Genomic DNA, 22,967 nt, shown 5'->3' on the forward strand with positions numbered 1-22,967 from the left:
CATGAGAGAGTAAGCCGCATGGCTTTCTGGGTGAGTAACATTTTAGGCAGAGGGCCTAGCCAGTGCAATGGACTTATTATGGCAATATGTCTGATGTCTTCAGGAAGACATGGGGAGGGCTCTGCAGCTGAAACAGAATAAGCAATATGGTCAGAGAGGTGTCAGCAGGGCTTTATAGGGCTTTATTAAATGCTAGGTCAGAGATTGGCAAACTTCTTCTGTAAAGGACCAGATAGTAAATATTTCAAGCTTTATGGGCCATAGGGTCTCAGTTGCAACCACTCAGCTCTGCTGTTGTAACATGAAAGTAGCATAGACAATATGTAATGAGTGGACATGGTTGTTTTTGTATTCCAGTAAAACTTTACAAAAATAGATGGTGACTGGATTTGATTTATAGGCTGTGGTTTGCTAATTCCTGTGCTAGGCCTCATGGGAGGCCATTGCAGGTTTTTGAACTGAAGAGCAGCTGGCTCTGACTTAGTCATTTAAAAGGATCATTCTGGCTGTAGTGTTAAGAGTAGATTGTAGAGAGTGCCACGAGTGAAGAAAGAGATCTTCTCTTGGAATAATCAGGTGGGAGGTGATAGTGGCTTGAATCTTGACGGCACAGCTGAGGTAGAGAAAAGGGGTCCGTTCCTCTGCTTTTGAAAGTAGAGTTAACTGGATTTGCTGATTGATTGGATGTGCGTGTGAGAAAAGAGTCAAGGATGACTGTAAAGTTTTCAGCCTGAGCATCACTGAAGGAGAGAAATACCCTTTGTGGTGGCACATTATTTTTAAAATCATATATTATGTTTTATAAACTTTATGTCTGGTACATTTAACAATATTTTTTTAAAAGAGAACATGTTCCATCCAAGATCTGGTGTTTTATTCAGCAGCTTAACTAACCAGATTTTGCCTCCTTATCCTATTTCACAAACAGAAAATTCTGTTTTCCCTCCTTCCTATTGCATTTCCCCCCCCAAGCATATGAGCTGCCAGAAATAGCACAAAATGACCAGACTGACTTGGGAGAGGAAGAAGCAAAATGTCTAGAAGAAATGGAAACTTAAGATTCAAGATTCTCATGAGCATTGCAATTTTTTCACCATTCTCCTGAAACCAATCCCCTATAAGGGAACATCAACAGTACTACAGGACAAGTAGGAAGGGAAAGAAAGCTGAAGGAAGGGTAGGTATGGGAAGAGAAAGGGAAGGAGAGAAGGAATGAAGGAAAACCCAAAGGACTGCTGGCTCTGTTGAGATGACACCAAAGCAATAGCTACAATTGATGAGAAGAATTTTTGTTAGATAAATTTCAGTTCTCCCAGCATTTACTAGAAGGACAAGAGAGAAGCTTAGGAAGGGGAAGGAAAACAAGATCCATCCCTGGGACCCTATGCTGAAGTTGCTGTACTGTATTCAATAGTGCTTTTGATGATGGTGGCAAATCCATGTACAGTGAAATGATGTCACTGTAGAGGCAAAGAATTGGGGTTTTTCAGTATCATTCAAAAGAAGCAGATGGGAACAATGAGCCTTACAGAAGCTTAACATATTTATATAGATCTTGGAATTTTAAGAAAAGGAAACTATGGTATGATTGAAAATGATTCTTACTCCCATGGGAATTTATAATTTAGAGGGAGGGAGAAGAAAAATACATACAAAAACAAAGAAGTGAATGAGGTGGGTGGAAATATGGGACTGCCCTGGCAGGTTGTTCACGTTGGAGCTTTGGTGCTGTGGTGTGGGCTGTTTCTAAATTCCAGCATCTCCTGAGGCTCCTGAGGCTGAGGGCAGAAAGAATGTTTACAAACTATTTCTGGTCTAGAGCCTCCGACCACACTTCATCTAAGTCAGCTCCATCCAACCTTAACATCCATAACATTCTGAGAGTCAAAAGCTTCCCCTGGACTGAGATTCCAGACCAGATTTAGGTCTGAGAGGAAGTAAAGGTGTCTTTCCCTGACACATCCGAGACAAGGAGAGAGATACCAAGGTAGAAGATTCAGACTAAGCCAGAAAATGCCAGGGAACCAGAGGAGAAAGCCTCCATGGAAATGCCGGTAACAGCCCTAATCTGGGGTGCAGGGCAAGTACAGAGAGAGCCAGGAGTTCAGAATTGGACGGATGAGAGTGAGCTCAGTTAGGCAGCATCGAAAGGGAGGTGAGAGTGGGAGCCAAGAGACTGTTGAACATCTGTTAGCATTTGCAACTTGATTTTACGGATTGTGTGGGTGTGTTAGCCTGTCTTAAAAGTATCAGGGGGTGGAGTAGCCACTTGGCACAGACTGGAACCACATGGACCTACAGTGGTGGAGTTGAGAGTTGAGGCTGGAAAAGGACTTGTGGGACTACTCACTCCTTGGGACTGTACACCAGAAGCAGGGGAAGACATTTTAAAACAGGAAATGTGGGAAAAAAAAAAAAAAAAAAGGAGGGGAAAAGAGTATTTGTTGTAATTATAGGAACATGGGCCCTGAATATGGGAGAAGTTTTGTTCCAACTTCTCCACTTACCAGGCTGTGTGACTTTGTGCAAATAATGTAAAATTCCTGAGCCTAAATTTTCTCATCTTTAAAACTGAGATTATAATACCCAACTCACAGTTATTGACATGGTTCTATATAATAATATTACATATAGATACATATGAGTTTTATATACCTATATGGACTTGTGTAGTGCTTGGTGTCGAATAGGTGCTCGATAATTGGTAGTTCCCTTCTTCCTCTTTTTTTTATTGTCATATTCCTTGACAAATGATTAGATTAGTCAGTAACTGATTATTTATTGAGAAGTATTATTTGTATAAAAAATGTAATACAACTATGGACTTCAGTTAATAATAATATAGTAATATTAGTTCATCAGTTGTAACAAATGTATCACTAATGCAAGATGTTAGTAACAAGAGAAACTTTATGTGCAGGGAAGAGGAGGTATATGGGAACTCTTTGCACTTTCACTTAATTTTTCTGTAATCGTAAAACTGCTCTAAAAAACAAAGGCTATTTAATTTTTTTTAATGTATGAGGTAGAGCAGGTGAAGATAAAAAAGTAAAAGATATGGTCTCTGCTGTCTAGAATTTTACAGTTAGTTGAAAACAGACACACAAAAGGGAAGAGCTAGTTTATGAGGGCAAGGCGTACCTTTTTAAGAAGTTAAACCAGGGTTTCTCCACAGCGGCCCTGTTGACATTTTGGATTTATGTTGTCAGGGCTGTCTGATGCGCTGTAGAGGTTTATCAACAAGTTTCCAGATTTTGCCCTATGTACCTGCGAGGCAAAATTGCTTCTGGATGAGAATCACTTAGTTTTACAAGTTGTCCTCTTCTTTCATCCCCACCTTCCATTGATCCATCAGGAAGTCCTATATTATGCTATATTATGTTGCTCTTGTTTACCTTGGATCTTATTTTGTACCATGAAGTATGCCCTGAGATATGCCCTCTACCACTAGAAAGCTGCTACATCAATTGAGGGCGAAATCATCCTACGTGATGTCCTTGCTTCTGCACTATCTCCTTCAATTCATTTTCCTCACGGGATCTGTGGTCATTTAAAAACATAAGTCCAAAGCATATCACCCCTCCTGTTTAAGCTCTTGTGCAGGGATTCTCAACAGGCTGCACAATGGATTCACAATTGAGGCCCGAAAGTACATAGTGATGCCTGTGTCCCACTCCCAAAAATGTTGATGGCATTCAGCATCAGGTTGTTTTTCTGAATTTTAGTCTTGATGTTTTATACTGCTCCATCTTTCAGTTCATTAATACTCTGTTCACTTGTGTCTAACTGGCATTAAATCCATGTTCTTAATTTTTAATTTCACTTAGAGTATCTTTCAGTTCTAGAATTTCTATTTGATTCTTCTGTATCTTTTATTTTTTGAACACATTAATTATAGATGTTAGAGATATTAGATAGGTACTTTAAAATAACTGAACCACCTGTAGGTATGTTTTAATTTTTTTTTTTTAATTTTGAATTTTTTTTTTATTGAGACTTTATTTTTATAAGGCAGTTTAAGGATCACAGCAAAATCAAAGGGAAGGCGCAGAGATTTTCCATATATGCCCTGCCCCAGCCAACATGCACAGCCGTCTCATCATCAACATCCGCCACCAGAATGGTACACTCATTACAGTTGATGAACGTACATCATAATCACCCAAAGTCCATAGTTGACATTACTGTTCACTTGGTGTTGTACATTTAATGGGTTTGGACAAATGTGGGCTACATATTGTATGACTCCAAGTATATATGCCATTCTGGAAAAGGCAAAACTATGGAGGCAGTAAAAAGATCAGTGGTTGACAGGGGTTTCAGAGGAGAGAGGGAGGGGTGAATAGGCAGAGCACAGAGGATTTTTAGGGCAGTGAAAATACTCAATATGTTTTTATTTTCTTTTGATTTTTAATAATTTGCTTTTCTTTATTAAGTGCCAGACATTCTGTATTAAAAATTATAGTCTCTGGATGGTGTCATCTTCCTCCAGAGAGGGTTAACATATCTTCTGCCCAACATATACAGAGCCAGACGATCAGAGCAGTCCTGTCAAGGGCTGTTTTTAGACTTTGTTAGGACTGGTCTATTTCAGTTTAGCCCTCATCTCTGGATATACCCCTTACTCCTAGGGTAGCCCTTCTGTGGTTTATGAAACTCTAAGGTATTTACCTAGGGCTCAGCACCTTGGCGAGGAGCTCCAACATCCATCTGCCCAGCACCATGTGGCTGCTCAAGTCTCTGTCAGCAATTTAACCTTCATCTGTTGCTTTTTGCTGAGTTTCTTGGACTCTTGCCCCGTACATACACAGCTTAGCAGTCATCCAGTACTTTGAGGGGAAATTGCACAAGACTTTTAGGTTTGCTTCTGCAGTTCTTACCACTCTGGGATTGCCTTTCAAAAGAAAAAAGCCAGTGTGACTATGAAACTATGCTTCCCTTCTCTCAGTCCTTTCTCTCCCTTAAGTCCTACCAGAGTTGGTTGCTCTCCAGTGACTTCGCATAATTGTTCTGTGTACTTTGTTTAGCTCTTAAAGTTATTTTTAATGGAAGGATTGCTCTAATTTAAGCTACTGTATTATATCTGGTACCAGAAGTCCTGGCATTGGAATTTTTTAACACTTTCCAGGGGATTCTAAAGTATAGCCAAGATGGTGGTTTACCATTGTATTAGATTTAACAATTTATAACAATTTGTCTTGGCTTATAAATTCTGTAAACCCCAGGGACTTCTCTGCTTTATTCACTACTGTATCCATATCATCTAGAACAGTATCTGGCACATAGTTGAGTTGATTAATCAATAGTGTAAACATTAATGTAAGAGCTATCATAAAAAATGCCCCACTTTAAGGACAAATGAGGGGCCTTAAGGAATGCAAACAGTAACAGTTTAGGGAAACGAAAAGAGGGCTGTGTCCTATTAATAAAAAGCTTTCCAAATAAAAAATAACTTAATGTCTCATCTCTCTCTATGAGTCTAAGCTTTGGAATATTTATCTAGCTGAACTCACTTTAAATGAAAGCTCAGGTCAATGGAGTATGAAGGATGGCTTTGATGATGCCATAAAATGTGTGGGTCAGTGTTAAACACTTCACTTCTGGGGTGAATGATCTCAGGGAGACCTTGCCAAGAAATGACTTCAGCTAATGTGAGATAATAGAAAATATATTGGTCCCTGTCTCTGGTTCCTGGCACAGAACTCCTGAAACCCTTGTAATTGCCTAAGTGATAAGAACACTAGGAGCATCTTTTGTTCTAATATTTGGTCTTTGACCCCAGTTCCTGACACAGGGCTCCTGAAACCTTTGTAATTTCCTGGGTGATAGGAGTGTCTTTTGTTCTAATGAGGTGACTCTTGTTGGGCTCCTGGTTGAAGGCTGGTTACCAGAAAAACAAAGCTGTGATTGGAAGCTTGGAATTTTCAGCCCTACCCCCCATTCTCTTGAGAAAGGAGAAAGCCTGAAAATGGAGTTAATGATGGACCGTGCGTCTGTGACAAAGCCTCCATAAAAATCCCAAGTGTGGCGTTTGGAGAGCTTCCAGGGTGGCAAACACATCCCCAACTCCACGGAGACAGAAGCTGCTGTGCGCAGGACTCTCCCAGACCTATCCCTGTGCACCTCTTCATCTGAGTGTTCATCTGTAGTGTTTATCATATTCCTTAACAAACTGATAGACTTAAGTAAGTGTTTCCCTGATTTCTGTGAGCCACTGTAGCAAATTAATCAATCCCAAGAAGGGGGTTATGGGAACCTCTGATTTGTAGCCAAGTTGGACAGAAGTTGTGGGCAACCTGGAAATCTGTCTCACTTGCGATTGGCATCTCAAGTGAAGAGCAGTCTTGTGGGACTGAGCCCTTAACCTGTGGGATCTTACAATATCTCCAGGTAGGTAGTGTTAGAATTGAGTTAAATTGTAGGACACCCAGCTGGTGTCATGAAGAATGTTTGGTGTGGGGAAAACTTCCACATATTGGGTGACCAGAGGTGTCAGAAGTGAAGTGTTCTGTGTGCAAGTAAAAGAGAAAGACACAGGAGGTAGACTGGACTGAGGTGTTTCCTTTACAGCTGAAAAGAAGCAGAAAACTCCAAAGAATGTGGTTGGTAGTTTAGAGTTAGAAAAATTGCAGTTTAGAGGGACAAGCTGGCCCTGCATTTGAATTTGCTAAAATGTGAACTCCAATCAAAGCCAGCTGAAACAGTCAAAACAAAACAAAACAAAAGCAAAACAAAATGAAATTTGCTCTTAGGATCTCAGAGTTTAAAGAGATTTACAGAAGACCAGGGCAGCATTCATCTCTCTTGTGGGTCCCATAACTTGTGACATTGACCTAAGAAAACAAGGACAGGGTATTTTTCTCTGGGTATCTGAGGACTGTGTTGGCCCCATATGCTTTACATCTTTTCTAGGGTTCTTGCTGCTTGTCAACTGGAGGGTTTTTCATGTTGCTTCAGAATCTCAGAGGGACTAGTAACAGGTGAGGTCAGTGAAATGCCTTGGTGGCATTTACTGTTCCAGTTAGGATTCTTTACATTTCTTTTTTTTTTAAAATTTTTATTTATTTATTTTTGGCTGCGTTGGGTCTTCGTTGCCGTGTGCGGGCTTTCTTTAGTTGCGGAGAGCGGTGGCTACTCTTCGTTGCGGTGTGCAGGCTTCTTACTGTGGTGGCTTCTCTTGTTGTGGAGCACGGGCTCTAGGCATGCGGTCTTCAGTAGTTGTGGTACACGGGCTCAGTAGTTGTTGCTCGTGGGCTCTAGAGCGCAGGCTCAGTAGTTGTGGCACACGGACTTAGTTGCTCCGCGGCATGTGGGATCTTCCCAGACCAGGGCTTGAACCCGTGTCCCCTGCATTGGCAGGTGGATTCTCAACCACTGTGCCACCAGGGAAACCCTACATTTCTACAGTATAAATCTCTCCTCCTTCTTCCTCCTTGAAATTTCTAGTAAAGCCTGGTATGATCACTAACAAACACATGCAAAATGATCTTAAAAGCCAGGATGGGGCCACCTAGCCCTTTGTAGAGCTTGTTACCGACAGCTCAAAGGTTAAATATTATGAACAGGAGTAAAGACATCTGGTAGGTAGCCTAGAATTGATAGTTTTAGAATTTCAACTGGGATATATGGTGATTTAGTAAAATAAATAGAGGGACTAACTCATGTGGAACTGTGTTTTCTTGTGGTCCTTGGAGGGAGATGAGGTTGAGGTAAGGAGAGAGGGTGTTTCTGGTTGAAGCTCGGGGATGACCCAGCTCTGTATAATCCTCCTCCTTTTACAGTGCTGGTGTTACCGGGTCCACGCAGGCTCTGTTCGCCGCAGGACAGGCCAATAAATAGGAGACCAGGAGTTGAGGCAAGGAATATGACTTTATTTGGTAAGCCGACAGACCAAGAAGATGGCAGACTGAAGTCTCAAAATAACCATCTTACCGGGCTTTGGATGCCAGTTTCTTTTATAGCACAGAGGGGGAGGAGATGAGGAAGTAAAGTAAAAAGGCCAGAAGTTTTGTAAATATCCCCTGGAATGGCCAGCCTCAGGGAGGGGATGTGTTAATTTCTTCTTTCTTGCAGCCCCAACGTTTCCCTGATCAAAGGCACTTTGGTTTAACATTCAGGCAGAGGGACAGGGTTCCCCCCGGGCAGGCGGTTATGTATAGACAGTATCCTTTTAGTGAACAAAAGCAATGGGAAGCAAAGGTTAAAGTGAAAGAAACAGTTCCAACAAGTAGTCAGACTTGGCTCTTCCCTGTTACACTGCTTTCAAGGCTTCCATTGTGGCTATAATATATCTCGGGCATTTGTCATTAAAATGAGAGCTATAGCCTCTAGAAACCGCAGTACTGTTGGGCTAAATTCATTGCCTCTGACTGAACCCAAAGACCCTTGTATTAGTTTCCTAGAGCTGCCATAACAAAGTATGATGAACTGGGTGGCTTAAAACAGAAACGTATAGTCTCTCAGTTCTGGAGGCTAGGATTCTGAAATCAAGTTGTGGGTAAGTTCATGTTTCCTCTGAAACTTATAGGAGAATGCTTTCTTGCCTCTTCCTAGCTTCTGGTCCTTGGCTGGCATCTTTTGCATTTTGGGGCTTGCAGCTGCCTGATTCCAATACCTGCCGTTATCATCATGTGGCATTCTCCTGTGTGTCTCTTTATATCTTTTTATAAGGACACCAGTCATATTGAAATGAGGGCCCACCCTAACCAAGTATAACCTTATCTTGACTAATTATACCTGCAATGACTCTATTTCCAAATAGGGCACATTCTGAGGTACTTCAAAGATGTGTTAGGACTTGAATGTATCTTTTTCGGAGGGACATAATTCAGCCCATAACAGCCCTCATGTGTGCAGCAACGTTAATCACACCAGAGATGAGAAGAAACTGTCTCCTCCATGATGGAACCTAGTTCTATGTTAATAATATTTTACTGGGATGGAGACATATAGCTACATGAAATATATCTCATTTTCTCTGCAGGGCTCCCTCCTCCCCTTTTCCTCACAATTAACTCCTTTCTGCTTAATGATGTACAGAAGAGATATACTACCCAATGTTGATAGTGCAAAATTTTTCTTGACTGAAGGAATGCCTCTATTGATATTTATAGGGATTTATTGACCCATACTTAATGTCTGGTACCACTTCCAAGGACTATGGCTTTGGGGTGGAAATCTACTATTTGGAGTGAGCTCAGTGGTGGAAATGAGAAAGTATCTGCCTTTTTTTTTAATCTGCCTTTCCAATTTGTTTGCCAAGGTCATGTCTCCCTGTGATAGAAGCCATTCACTCTTCACATACCAGCCAGCTTACGATGGCTCTGAAGTTATTAGAAAGAGAGATGGGAGAGAAACTGCCAGATAATTTTTTTTTCTGACCGTCTGGAAAAAAAGACCACTAAGGTCTGTCTCAGGAAAGAGCGTTAATCCCCAGAACCCGCACGCACGCCCTTGTCGTGAGTGAATATTTGAAATTTGCAGAGATGAGAAACAAGCATTCAGTTTATAGCACTGCTCTTAACCAGGATTTCCTCAAGGGCAACAGCCAGCTGTGTATGAAACTGTTAAGAAAAGCAAAGGAGGGTATTTACATAACAGTAGTTCTTAATTTGCATATGCCTATCCAAATTATATTGGCTGCTCTAAGGGTAAGCTGGCACAAAGTGAGAGAGTGGCATGGACATATATACACTACCAAATGTAAAATAGATAGCTAGTGGGAAGCAGCCGCATAGCACAGGGAGATCAGCTAGGTGCTTTGTGACCACCTAGAGGGGTGGGAGGGAGGGAGACACAAGAGGGAAGAGATACGGGGACATATGTATATGTATAACTGATTCACTTTGTTATACAGCAGAAACTAACACACCATTGTAAAGCAATTATACTCCAATAAAGATGTCAAAAAAAAAAAATAAGGCAGCTTTAGAAATCCTTATTTCTATCTTGAAGCCTGGTAATGCAGCCGCATGCCATGGAAAGAGTATAGGTTCAGGAGTGAGAAAGATGTGGTTGAATGCATGTACCTCAGTTGTCAACTTGGGCAATCCCTGAGTCTCAGTTTCCACATTCGGAAAATGGGTAAGTCAAGTTTCTCAGGCTTCAACGGCTGTGCTGTAGAGTTCTTAGGAGAGTGTGCTCTTGAATCCCATGGTTCCTAATTCAAATCCGCTAGTCATATTACTTAATCTTACTAAACCTCAGTTCATTAAAATGAGGGAGGATAATAGGATCTGTCTCGTAGGGTGAAAGAGATTGGTAGAAGAAGGTGTTTTAGGCTCTCTGTGAGTAAGAAAGGATAAATCATCCTCTTGATGATACTTGTGCACTGACCAAATGAATTTATTGAAATGATTTCAAGCTGAGTGATAGCTCTGCTCTAAATATGAATCTAGATTACATTCATACGTGAAGCATATGGTGTACTCAATAGAGAGCTGTCCACTCCTAGGCTACTAATGCTGTAGAATCATTACATTCCAGGGAGAGAATAGGAGTTTGTTTTCTCTCTGCTTCTCTGCTTTTTGTTTCAATTTTCCTGTGTCTCAGAGATGCTGAACATGGGGCATGGCCTTGGCAGAGACTCTCCATCCTGGGTAGCATTTTCTGGAGTCTAACCAAGTGCTGAACAAGAGATAAATGCTTTATCAGACATGAATAGCCCTTTCACCTCTCCTCCCACCCACCTCATCTCACGCCATGACTCACCCAAGTTCAGTTTGGAAAGAGAACATGAGTTGGATAAAGGCTGATCTTGTCCTCGGGGTCCAGAGGACTGTTCCAGGATCAACTCATCTGAAACACTTCCTGGTCCATTCAGAGGGTACTTTAGGGGTGGCATGAAGTTTTCAAACCCCAGGGTGTCTTTGTGGGGTAGAGATGAATCCCTTCAAGAGACTGGATGGACACAACCCCACCCTGAATCATTCTAATAAGCTACACTCCAGAGTCCTCTTGCTTCTGGACTCTGCCTCCAGGCTGGCCTTCCATGACATCCTAACCTGCCGTCCTTGGCGCTGCCAGCTCTGTGTTTCCAACCTTTGTGCTCAGAGGCACAAATGCCTTTTGTGTAGAAAGCCATATAAAGGCAGCTCGGGTGTCACTTGTCATTATTTTCACAAGGAGGACTCTGGTGCCCGTAGAAACTGGAGGTTTGACAGTTTCCCGGGATTTCTCACATCACTTTTTCTTTTTCTTCCACAGCTTAAAGCCACTCTGCTCCCCTTTCTGCCTCACTGTTATATCTGTTAGGAACTGTGTTGTCACAGTTGCTTTCTCTATTTCGTTATTTGCTTAGGCTTAAATATCAGACTTGTTCTGGCATGGAGCTGGCCCAAATTGGAGAGGAAGGCAACAGAGTGGTCAAGAATAAAATCCCAAATCTTTGACACTCTGCTGAGCTGCCAAGTTAACATTTCTATGGGAGTTGAATGGGCAGGCTCCCCACTCGTGAGTCTGGGAAGAAAGTTAATTTTTACCTCTGGATCTTTGATCAGATTTCATTTGTCTAGTCTGTTTAATTATTATTATTATTATTATTATTATTTTTTGGCGGTACGCAGGCCTCTCACTGTTGTGGCCTCTCCCGTTGCGGAGCACAGGCTCCGGACGCGCAGGCTCAGTGGCCATGGCTCACGGGCCCAGCCGCTCCGCGGCATGTGGGATCCTCCCGGACCGGGGCACGAACCCGTGTCCCCTGCATCCACAGGCGGATTCTCAACCACTGCGCCACCAGGGAAACCCTAGTTTGTTTAATTTAACTCTGCCTGCTGAGCGCCTACTGTGTGCCAAGTGCCATGCCAGGTGCTGGGGATACAAGCTGAAAGAGGCATTGTTCCTATCCCCAGGGCTCATTCTGACAGTGCCCCCTCAGTGAGTTGGGAGTATGCCACTTCAACCATGGGGAATCACAGTCCCCATGCCATGCTCACACTGTTTGATAGGCTGAATCCTGAGCATGCCTAACTTAGAATATGCCCCATTTTCAATCCACCACAATGAACTGCTAACCCTTCCAGGGTAGGAGCAAGATCGCCTGCAATTTCCCAGCATCTAGGACTGTACATGTAGTGATGAGTCTACCTGACACCTGTGTGGCACTTTAGAGTCTGTAATATATTCTACTTACCCCTATAATGTAGTCAGAATAGACGCTATTTCCATTTTACTGATAACAAAATTGAGGCTCAGATAGGTCACATGGCTCTCCCAAGGTCAGGCAATGAGGAAAGAAGTGACAGAGCTAAGACTAGAGCTCAGGTCTAACAGTCACCGCACCCCGCCCCACTGTTTTTCTTGCTACAATTTATTCAAACCCAACAATCTGATAATGATCGTTTAAAACTATTAATAATATTCTTGTATGTGTTTATGATGAATAGACAGGGAAAATACTGCTTCAATCAATAATTTGCTACTGGTACACTGTAAATAACATCTGTACTTCAAACTCTCTTTTTAGAATAAGGCAAGAAATAAAATTAAAAGGACGGAAGAAAAAAAGAAAATGTGAGATGATATAACTTGACGGTTAAGAATTCACTTTGGGCAGTTGATGAATTTACTAATCTTCTATTTCTTCACCTGTCAAATAAGAATAACGTTAGTACTGATTTCATACATAGTAAGCAACAAATTGTAGCTATAATGATTCCTATTATCATTGTAATTGCAATTATACTAAACAAACAAAATAAAATCTTAAGCAACTATGGCTACTTTGGTAGGTCTCCTGAGTCTCTTTGGAGAACACTGAACTTCAAGCCTCGAGTTTCTCAACCAGGCCCTTTCCTTGTTTTTTTTTTTTTTTTTTTGCATTGTAGATGCTTTTGCCCAGAAAGGTATTGCTTTTGAGGAATTAGGAAAGAAAAGGATGGTGGAGGTGAGAAAAGAAAAAGAAAATTAGCAACAGCTTTGCAGATCAGGCTAATTTCCTTTTAAAGACACTATTGTTTCTAATGATGTGTCAGCACAATGACATGTTTGGATGTTTTCTTTAGGAAAGAAAATGGGTACATTTCTGCAGATGTGGATTCTGAGGTAGACAGAGGCTTCCGGCTGGCTGAGCTGGGAACTGTGATTTGATGAGAGTGTCAGAAGCTGGGTCTGGTTAAGGGTCTCCCAGGACATGTGCTGTGAGTGACTCAGTACCTTAAATACAGACACTAAACAATAGTACCAGTGACTGACACTAACACAACTCATGGACTTCCATGGAACCTGTACTTAATAAGCTGCATGCTTATACCCTAAAGGAAGGTAAAGAGAAAGCTAAATGGAAAAGTGTCCAACTTAGTTGTCCTCTGAAATCACTTGGGATTGTATAACTGAAATGTCCAAACGCTGCAGGCCTTTTAAAAGAGCAATTACCAATTTTTTGTGAATAGAGTCTGGATAAGTTATTTTGTTTACTTTTTCCTAATTAAGTGATCCAAACAAAGTGGAAGGATTTTGAGTCTTTTGACAGGTATTTTTGACCTGCACTGTGCAGAAGGGGTAGGGATACTGTGGTTTTGAAAGGGCGTGACCACAAGCATTCATTTACACGCCACAGTTATGTTCTGGTTTGGTCCAACAGTCCTTCCCCTAGGAGCCACCTACAGTATCAGAGGGTCAAAGTTTATTTTGGATTGAATAAAAATGAGACATGTGAAAAGCTTACACTACAACCTTCTTTTTTACACGGGAACCACAGTCTTTTCCGTTTCCTCTTTAAAACTGAGGATTGGGAAACTCATCAAGGAGACAAATTCATTCATTTTAAACATGTTATGTAACACAGGATTGTGAGATCAGGAAATGAAATGGAAAAGCCATTTCTGCCATCCAGCTTGTAGCGGTGTGTGGTGGGGTTTTACTCTTCATACTGTAGTGTTGTGGATCTTTAGCCTCATGTGGCTTTACATTCAAAAACTTTCATCTGACCACTTGTACTTGCCCTCTCGTATCTGGATATTTGCAAGGTTGTCTCATAATTATTTGTAAAATTCATAGCCTTTATCAAATTATAAAAATGGTCTAATCACTGACATACATTACTCATTGCTGGAGAAGTTATACACTTTCAATTATGCTAAAATGTTTTCCGAAGGAATCAAACATATCTGTTTTCCTGTTTCCTTTTCACATCCATTACTTACAGAATCGAGAAACTTCCAGAAGTATTTTCATGTCATGAAAGGAGATTATTTATGTGAGAAGTATCCAGTCCAATTAGCCCTAATCCCTTTAAAATAGGCAGCTATATCTTTTGTTCTATATTATACATATACTATGGTGTAATGACATATGCCTCGTTTGTGTAACTTGATGTATTCATTATTTTGGTTTCAGTTATGCTTTCCTGACTAAACTGTTAAAAAAGTCATGATCTTTCCACTTTTGTTTCTCATGTTTCCTATTGACCCTGCTCCTCCAACCCCCTTTGTGAGAGATGAAAGTCAAAATGCATACATGTAGAATACATCATTGTTCCAATTTGTTTGAATTCTTAAGTGAAAACATTCACTCTAGAGTTCACCATAAAGTGAAGCAAAATCCCAAAATATTTATGAAGCAAAATCCCCAAATAAGTTTTGGCAATATAATCATCAGGAAATTCCTGTGGAACAAAGTCTAATATCTGTGCCTGTGAATGGGACACAGACCTTCTCAGAGAGGGTGAAGCAAGATTCCTGGAATAAAATAAGTGGTCAATATATGTTTTTTATATTAAAAAAATTAATTGTGGCAAGAACACTTGACATGAGACCTACCCTCTTAACAAATTTTTAAGTGTGTAACTCAATATTGTTGACTATGCACACAGTGTTATACAGCAGATCTCTAGAATTTAACTGAAACTTTTGTTGAACTGAACCCTTGGTGTCACCTGGGAGATCTAATTGTTACCAACAGCAAAAGCAGGTTTTTGGGAAAATGAAGTGCCTAAAAAAGAAATGTAGGACATTAGAGAATGTGGATGTTGACATCATCCCATGGGTTCACTTTGAAGAAAGGAAAGAAGATAATTGGACGAGAGAGGATTTCAAAATGCTCTTCATTTGATAATGAATGTGGACAAAACATGAACAGAGATTTGGGTTGTATCTTTATCAACTTTTGTTTTTTTTAGAAAGTACATTCTTTCAGGAGTTAGCACTTAACTACTTCACTCTGAAGAAGATAAATATTATTCTCAGCTCCAACAAAATGTGTTATTCCCCAAAGTCAAACAGGAACGGAGTGATCAGTATGAAAATAAAATGCAAGTTTTACTGCTCCATTTCCCTTGCCTTCCTCCAGGAAACTTGTATTTGGATAGGTTAGTTTTCAGATTTCTCAAAGTCTCTACCTATTATGTTCTGCTTATGAAGAATTAGACTGTGCTAATTAGGAAGAAGGTCATCACATCCAAAAATATAAAAGTTAGATAGTGATGATAGAAGCAGTATTGGTATTAATTAACCAGATTCTTCCTGAGTCATAGTCCTTCCCTTGACACAAGTGAAGAAAATGTCTAGAAGCTGAACAACATATGTCCTTATGGCATAATTTTACATGTTACTTAGAATTAAACTTCGGAAGGATCTACCTCTGTTGCTAATGTTTTTGTTTTTAATTGAAGTATAATTTACTATGGTGAAGTGAGCAAACATAAATGTAGAGCTAAAAGAATCATCACAAAACAATAACTGTGTAATTAATGTTCCATTCAAGAAACAGAGTATCTCCAGCTTCCCAGAAACCCATCTTGTGCTCTATCCCAATCACTAACTCTTCATTCCTCCCCTAAGGTAACCACTATCCCAAATGTTAGCACTATGGTTTAGTTTTTCCTGTTTTTAACCTTTCTGTAAGTGGAAACCCAAGAGTCTATACTATTTTGTGACAGGGTTTTTCACTCAATATTATGGATGTAAGATTCATCCAAGCTGTTTCACCATAGCTGCTATTTGTTCATTTTTATTGCTTTGTTGTATTCCACTGTGTGAATATAGCAAATTTATTTATTCTTTCTACTAATGATGGACATTTGGATTGTTTCCAATTTTAGGCTGTTATAAAGAGTGCTGCTAATGAATATTCATAAAAATGTTTCATGGTGCACATGTGCATGCGTTTCTATTTAGTACATACCTAGGGGTGGAATTGCAAAGTCACCAGGTATGCCTGCATTCAGCTTTAGTAGATAATGTTAAAAAGGTTTCTAAGGTGGTTGTACCAATTTAGAGTTCCATAGTAGTGGTGAGCATTCCCATTGTTCCACATCCTTGCCAAAACTTTGTATAATCAATCTTTTACATTTTACTTATTCTTCTGGGTATTTAGAGATATTTCACACTGGTTTTAATTTCATTTTCCTGATGAATAATGAAACTGAGTACTTTTTTCATTTGTTTATTGTCCATTTGGATGTCCCCTTTTATGAGGTGCCTATTCAAGTCTCTTGCCTATTTTTCTATTGGATATTTCCTTTTTTCTTGCTGATTTATAGGAATTCCTTATATATTCTGAATATGAACCCTTTGCTGGTTATATCTGATATATATCTGATATATATATATATATATATATATATACACACACACATTTTTTTCACTACATGACTTACCTTTGCCTTTTATTTTCTTAATGGTGACTTTTGATGAATGAAAGTTTTTATTTTCGGAGTAGTTTATATCAGTCTTTCCCTTTATAGATAGTCCTTTTATATCCTGATTAAGAAATCTTACCCTACCCCAAGGAAGTGAAGATATCCTCCTGTGTCATCTTCCAGAAGCTTTACTGTTTTGCCTCTTGCACTAAATTGGCAATCCATCTGGGATTTATTTTTGTGCGTATGGTGTGAAGCCTTAAGTTTCATTGTCTTTCCATATTAATATCAGTGGGCTCAGCATCCTTTATTGAAAAGATCATCGCTTAACCACTGCTCCATAGTGTTGCTTCGTCACAATCAAATGCCCATATATGTGTGGGTTTGTTTCTCCATTCTGTATCCTGTTCCCTTGGTCACTTTGTCTGTCCTTGAGCTATTTCTGTTACTACCTAAATTTCTGTAGCTTCATAATAACTGGGAGAGTAAGTCTCCTTCACACCTTGTTGTCTTCTCAGAGTATATTAACCATTCTTAGTCACTTGCATCATCATATACATTTTAGAATTAGCTTGTTTATTTCTACAACAAAACAAAAGCCCTGAGCTTTTATAAGAGGTTGCATTGATTCTTTAGTTCCATGTGGGAAAAAATACTGTCTTTGAAATAGTCTTCTGATTCATGAACATAATAAATACCTCCACTTATTTAGGTCTTCTGCTTTTTTTGTTTTAACATCTTTATTGGAGTATAATTGCTTTACAATGGTGTGTTAGTTTCTGCTTTATAACATAGTGAATCAGCTATACATTTACATATATCCCCATATCTCCTCCCTCTTGCATCTCCCTCCCACCCTCCCTATTCCACCCCTCTAGGTGGTCACAGAGCACCGAGTTGATCTCCCTGTGCTGTGCAGCTGCTTCCCACTAGCTATCTATTTTACATTTGGTAGTATATATAAGTCCTGCCACTCTCTCACTTCGTCCCAGCTTACCCTTCCCCCTCCCGGTGTCCTCAAGTCCATTCTCTACGTCTGTGTCTTTATTCCTGTCCTGCCCCTAGGTTCTTCAGAACCATTTTTTTTTTTTTTTTTTTTTTTAGATTCTGTATATACGTCTTAGCATATATGATAGTGTATATATGTCAGTGCTACTCTCTCAATTCGTCCTACCCTCCCCTTTCCCCCACTGTGTCCACAAGGCCATTCTCTAATCTCTATCTCTTTTCCTACCCTGCAAATAGGTCCATCAGTACCATTTTTCTAGATTCCATGTATACGGGTTAATATACAATGTTTGTTTTTCTCTTTCTGACTTACTTCAGTCTGTATGACATCCTCCAGGTTCATCCACATGACTACAAATGACCCAATTTCATTCCTTTTATAGCTGATTAATATTCCATTGTATGTATGTACCACATATTCTTTATCCATTCATCTGTAAATGGATATTTAGCTTGTTTCCATGTCCTGGCTATTGTAAATAGAGCTGCAATGAACGCTGGGGTACATGTATCTTTTCGAATTATGGTGTTCTCAGGGCATATGCCCAGTAGTGGGATTGCTGGGTCATATGGTAGTTCTATTTTTAGTTTTTTAAGGAACCTCCATACTGTTCTCCACAGTGGCTGTATCAATTTACATTCCCACCAACAGTGCAAGAGGGTTTCCTTTTCTCCACACCCTCTCCAGCATTTATTGTTTGTAGATTTTTTGATGATGGCCATTCTGACTGGTGTGAGGTGATACCTCATTGTAGTTTTGATTTGCATTTCTTTAATGATTAGTGATGTTGAGCATCCTTGCATGTGTTTGACAGCAATCTGTATATCTTCTTTGGAGAAATGTGTATTTAGGTCTTCTGCCCATTTTTGTATTGGGTTGTTTGTTTTTTTGATATTGAGCTGCATGAGCTGCTTGTAAATTTTGGAGATTAATCCTTTGCCAGTTGCTTCATTTGCAAATATTTTCTCCCATTCTGAGGGTTGTCTTTTGGTCTTGTTTATGGTTGGTTTCCTTTGCTGTGCAAAAGCTTTGAAGTTTCATTAGGTCCCATTTGTTTATTTTTACTTTCATTTCCATTTCTCTAGGAGGTGGGTCAGTAAGGATCTTGTGATTTATGTCATAGAGTGTTCTGCCTGTGTTTTCCTCTAAGAGTTTGATAGTGTCTGGCCTTACATTTAGGTCTTTAATCTGTTTGGAGTTTATTTTTGTGTATGGTGTTAGGGAGTGTTCTAATGTCATTCTTTTACATGTAGCTGTCCAGTTTCCCCAGCACCACTTATTGAAGAGGCTGTCTTTTCTGTATTGTATCTTCTTGCCTCCTTTATCAAAAATAAGGTGATAAATGTGCGTGGGTTTATCTCTGGGCTTTCTATCCTGTTCCATTGATCTACATTTCTGTTTTTGTGCCAGTACCATACTGTCTTGATTATTGTAGTTTTGTAGTATAGTTTGAAGTCTGAGAGCCTGATTCCTGTAGCTCCATGTTTCTTTTTCAAGATTGCTTTGGCTATTCGTGGTCTTTTGTATTTCCATACAAATTGTGAAATTTTTTGTTCTAGTTCTGTGAAAAATACCATTGGTAGTTTGATAGGGATTGCATTGAACCTGTAGATTGCTTTGGGTAGTATAGTCATTTTCTCAGTGTTGATTCTTCCAATCCAAGAACATGGTATATCTCTCCATCTGTTTGTATCATCTTTAATTTATTTCTTCAATGTCTTATAGTTTTCTGCCTACAGGTCTTTTGTCTCCTTAGGAAGGTTTATTCCTAGGTATTTTATTCTTTTTGTTGCAATGGTAGATGGGAGTGTTTCCTTAATTTCTCATCATTAGTGTATAGGAATGCAAGAGATTTCTGTGTATTAATTTTGTATCCTGCTACTTTACCAAATTCATTGATTAGCTCTAGTAGTTTTCTGGTAGCATCATTAGGATTCTTTATGTATAGTATCATGTCATCTGCAAACAGTGACAGCTTTACTTCTTCTTTTCCAATTTGGATTCCTTTTATTTCTTTTTCTTCTCTGATTGCTGTGGCCAAAACTTCCAAAACTGTGTTGAATAACAGTGTGAGAGTGGGCAACCTTGTCTTTTTCCTGATCTTACTGGAAATGGTTTCAGTTTTTCACCACTGAGAATGATGTTGGCTGTGGGTTTGTCATATATGGCCTTTATTATGTTGAGGAAAGTTCCCCCTATGCCTACTTTCTGGAGGGTTTTTATCATAAATGGGTGTTGAATTTTGTCAAAAGCTTTTTCTGCATCTATTGAGATGATCATATGGTTTTTATCCTTCAGTTTGTTAATATGGTGTATCACATTGATTGATTTGCATATATTGAAGAAACCTTGCATTCCTGGAATAAACCCCACTTGATCATGCTGTATGATCCTTTTAATGTGCTGTTGGATTCTGTTTGCTAGTATTTTGTTCAAGATTTTTGCATCTGTTTTCATCAGTGATATTGGCCTGTAGCTTTCTTTCTTTGTGACATCTTTGTCTGGTTGTGGTATCAGGGTGTTACTGGCTTCATAGAATGAGTTTGGTAGTGTTCCTCCCTCTGCTATAGTTTGGAAGACTTTGAGAAAGATATGTGTTAGCTCTTCTCTAAATGTTTTATGGAATTCACCTGTGAAGCCATCTGGTATTTTTGTTTGTTGGACGATTTTTAATCACAGTCTCAATTTCAGTGCTTGTGATTGGTCTGTTTATATTTTCTATTTGTTCCTGGTTCAGTCTCGGAAGGTTGTGCTTTTCTAAAAATTTGTCCATTTCTTCCAGGTTGTCCATTTTATTGGCATCCAGTTACTTGTAGTAATCTCTAATAATCTTGTATTTCTGCATTGTCAGTTGTTACTTCTCCTTTTTCATTTCTAATTCTATTGATTTGAGTCTTCTCCCTTTTTTTCTTGATGAGTCTGGCTAATGTTTTATCAATTTTGTTTATTTTCTCTAAGAACAAGCTTTTAGTTTTGTTGATCTTTGCTATCATTTCCTTCGTTTCTTTTTCATTTGTTTCTGATCTGATCTTTATGATTTCTTTCATTCTGCTAACTTTGTAGTTTCTTTTGTTCTTCTTTCTCTAATTGCTTTAGGTGTAAGGTTAGGTTGTTTATTTGAGATGTTTCTTGAGGTAGGAGTGTATTGCTATAAAGTTCCCTTTTAGAACTGCTTTTGCTGCATCCCACAGGTTTTGGGTTATTGTGTTTTCCTTGCCATTTGTTTCTAGGTACTTTTTGATTTCATCTTTGATATCTTCAGTGATTTATTAGTTATTAAGTAGTGTATTGTTTAGCCTCCATGTGTTTCTGTTTTTTAAAGATTTTTTCCTGTAATTGATATGTAGTCTCATAGAACTGTGGTCGGAAGAGACACTTGATATGATTTCAATTTTCTTCAATTTACCAAGGCTTGATTTGTGGCCCAAAATATGATCTATCCTGGAGAATATTCCATGAGGACTTAAGAAGAAAGTGTATTCTGTTGTTTCTGGATGGAATGTCCCATAAATATCAATTAAGTCCATCCTGTTTAATGTATAAGTTAAAGCTTGTATTTCTTTATTTATTTTCATTTTGGATGATCTGCCCATTGGTGAAAGTGGGGTGTTAAAGTCCCCTACTGTGATTGTGTTACTGTCGATTTCCCCTTTTATGGGTGTTAGTATTTGCCTTTTGTATTGAGATGCTCCTATGTTGGGTGCATAAATATTTACAATGTTATATCTTCTTCTTGGATTGATTCCTTGATCATTATGTAGTGTCCTTCTTTGTCTCTTGTAATTGTCTTTATTTTAAAGTCTATTTTGTCTGATATGAGAATTGCTACTCCAGCTTTCTGCTGATTTCCATTTTCATGGAATATCTTTTTCCATCCCCTCACTTTCAGTCTGTATGTGTCCCTAGGTCTGTAGTGGGTCTCTTGTAGACAGCATATATATGGGTCTTGTTTTTGTATCCATTCTGCCAGTCTATGTCTTTTGGTGGGAACATTTAATCCATTTACATTTAAGGTAGTTATCGATATGTATATTCCTATTACCATTTTCTCAATTGTTTTCGGTTTGTTATTGTAGGTCTTTTCCTTCTCTTGTGTTTCCTACCTAGAGAAGTTACTTTAGAATTTGTTGTAAATCTGGCCTGGTGATGCTGAATTCTCTTAGCTTTTTGTTGTCTGTAAAGGTTTTAATTTCTCCATCAAATCTGAATGAGATCCATGCTGGGTAGACTAATATTGGTTGTAGGTTTTTCCCTTTCATCACTTTAAATGTGTCCTGCGTGTCCCTTCTGGCTTGCAGAGTTTCTGCTGAAAGATCAGCCAATAACCTTATGGGGATTCCCTTGTATGTTATTTGTTGTTTTTCCCTTGCTGCTGTTAATGTTTTTTCTTTGTACTTAATTTTTGATAGTGTGACTAATATGTGTCTTGGCATGTTTCTCCTTGGAGTTATCCTGTATGGGACTCTCTGTGCTTCCTGGACTTGATTAACTATTTCCTCTCCCATATTAGGGAAGTTTTCAACTACAATCTCCTCAAATATTTTCTCAGTCCATTTCTTTTTCTCTTCTTCTTCTGGGACCCCTATAATTCGAATGTCAGTGTGCTTAATGTTGTCCCAGATGTCTCTGAGACTGTCCTCAATTCTTTTCATTCTTCTTTATTCTGCTCTGCAGTAGTTATCTCCACTATTTTATCTTCCAGGTCACTTATCTGTTCTTCTCTCTCAGTTATTCTTCTGTTGATTCCTTCTAGAGAATTTTAAATTTCATTTATTGTGTTGTTCATCATTGTTTTTTGCTCTTTAGTTCTTCTATGTCCTTGCTAAACGTTTCTTGTATTTTCTCCATTTTATTTCCAGGATTTTGGATCATCTTTACTGTCATCATTCTGAATTCTTTTTCAGGTAGACTGCCTATTTCCTCTTCATCTGTTTGGTCTGGTGTGTTTTTACTTTGCTCCTTCATCTGCTGTGTGCTTCTCTGTCTTCTTATGTTGCTTAACTTACTGTGTTTGGGGTCTCCTTTTCACAGGCTGCTTGTTCATACTTCCTGTTGTTTCTGGTGTCTGCCCCCGGTGTGTAAGGTTGGTTCAATGGGTTGTGTAGGCTTTCTGGTGGAGGGGACTAGTGCCTGTGTTGTTGTGGATGAGGCTGGATCTTGTCTTTCTGGTGGGCAAGTCCGCATCCAGTGGTGTGTTTTGGGTTGTCTGTGACCTTATTATGATTTTAGGCAGCCTCTCTGCTAATGGGTGGGGTTGTGTTCCTGTCTTGCTGGTCATTTGGCATAGGGTGTCCAGCACTGTAGCTTGCTGGTCGTTGGGTAGAGCTGGGTCTTAGAGTTGAGATGGAGATCTCTGGGGGAGCTTTTGCTGTTTGATATTAC

The sequence above is a fragment of the Kogia breviceps genome, chromosome 1, assembly GCF_026419965.1.
Source record: "Kogia breviceps isolate mKogBre1 chromosome 1, mKogBre1 haplotype 1, whole genome shotgun sequence".
In the NCBI taxonomy this organism is placed as follows: Eukaryota; Metazoa; Chordata; class Mammalia; order Artiodactyla; family Physeteridae; genus Kogia; species Kogia breviceps.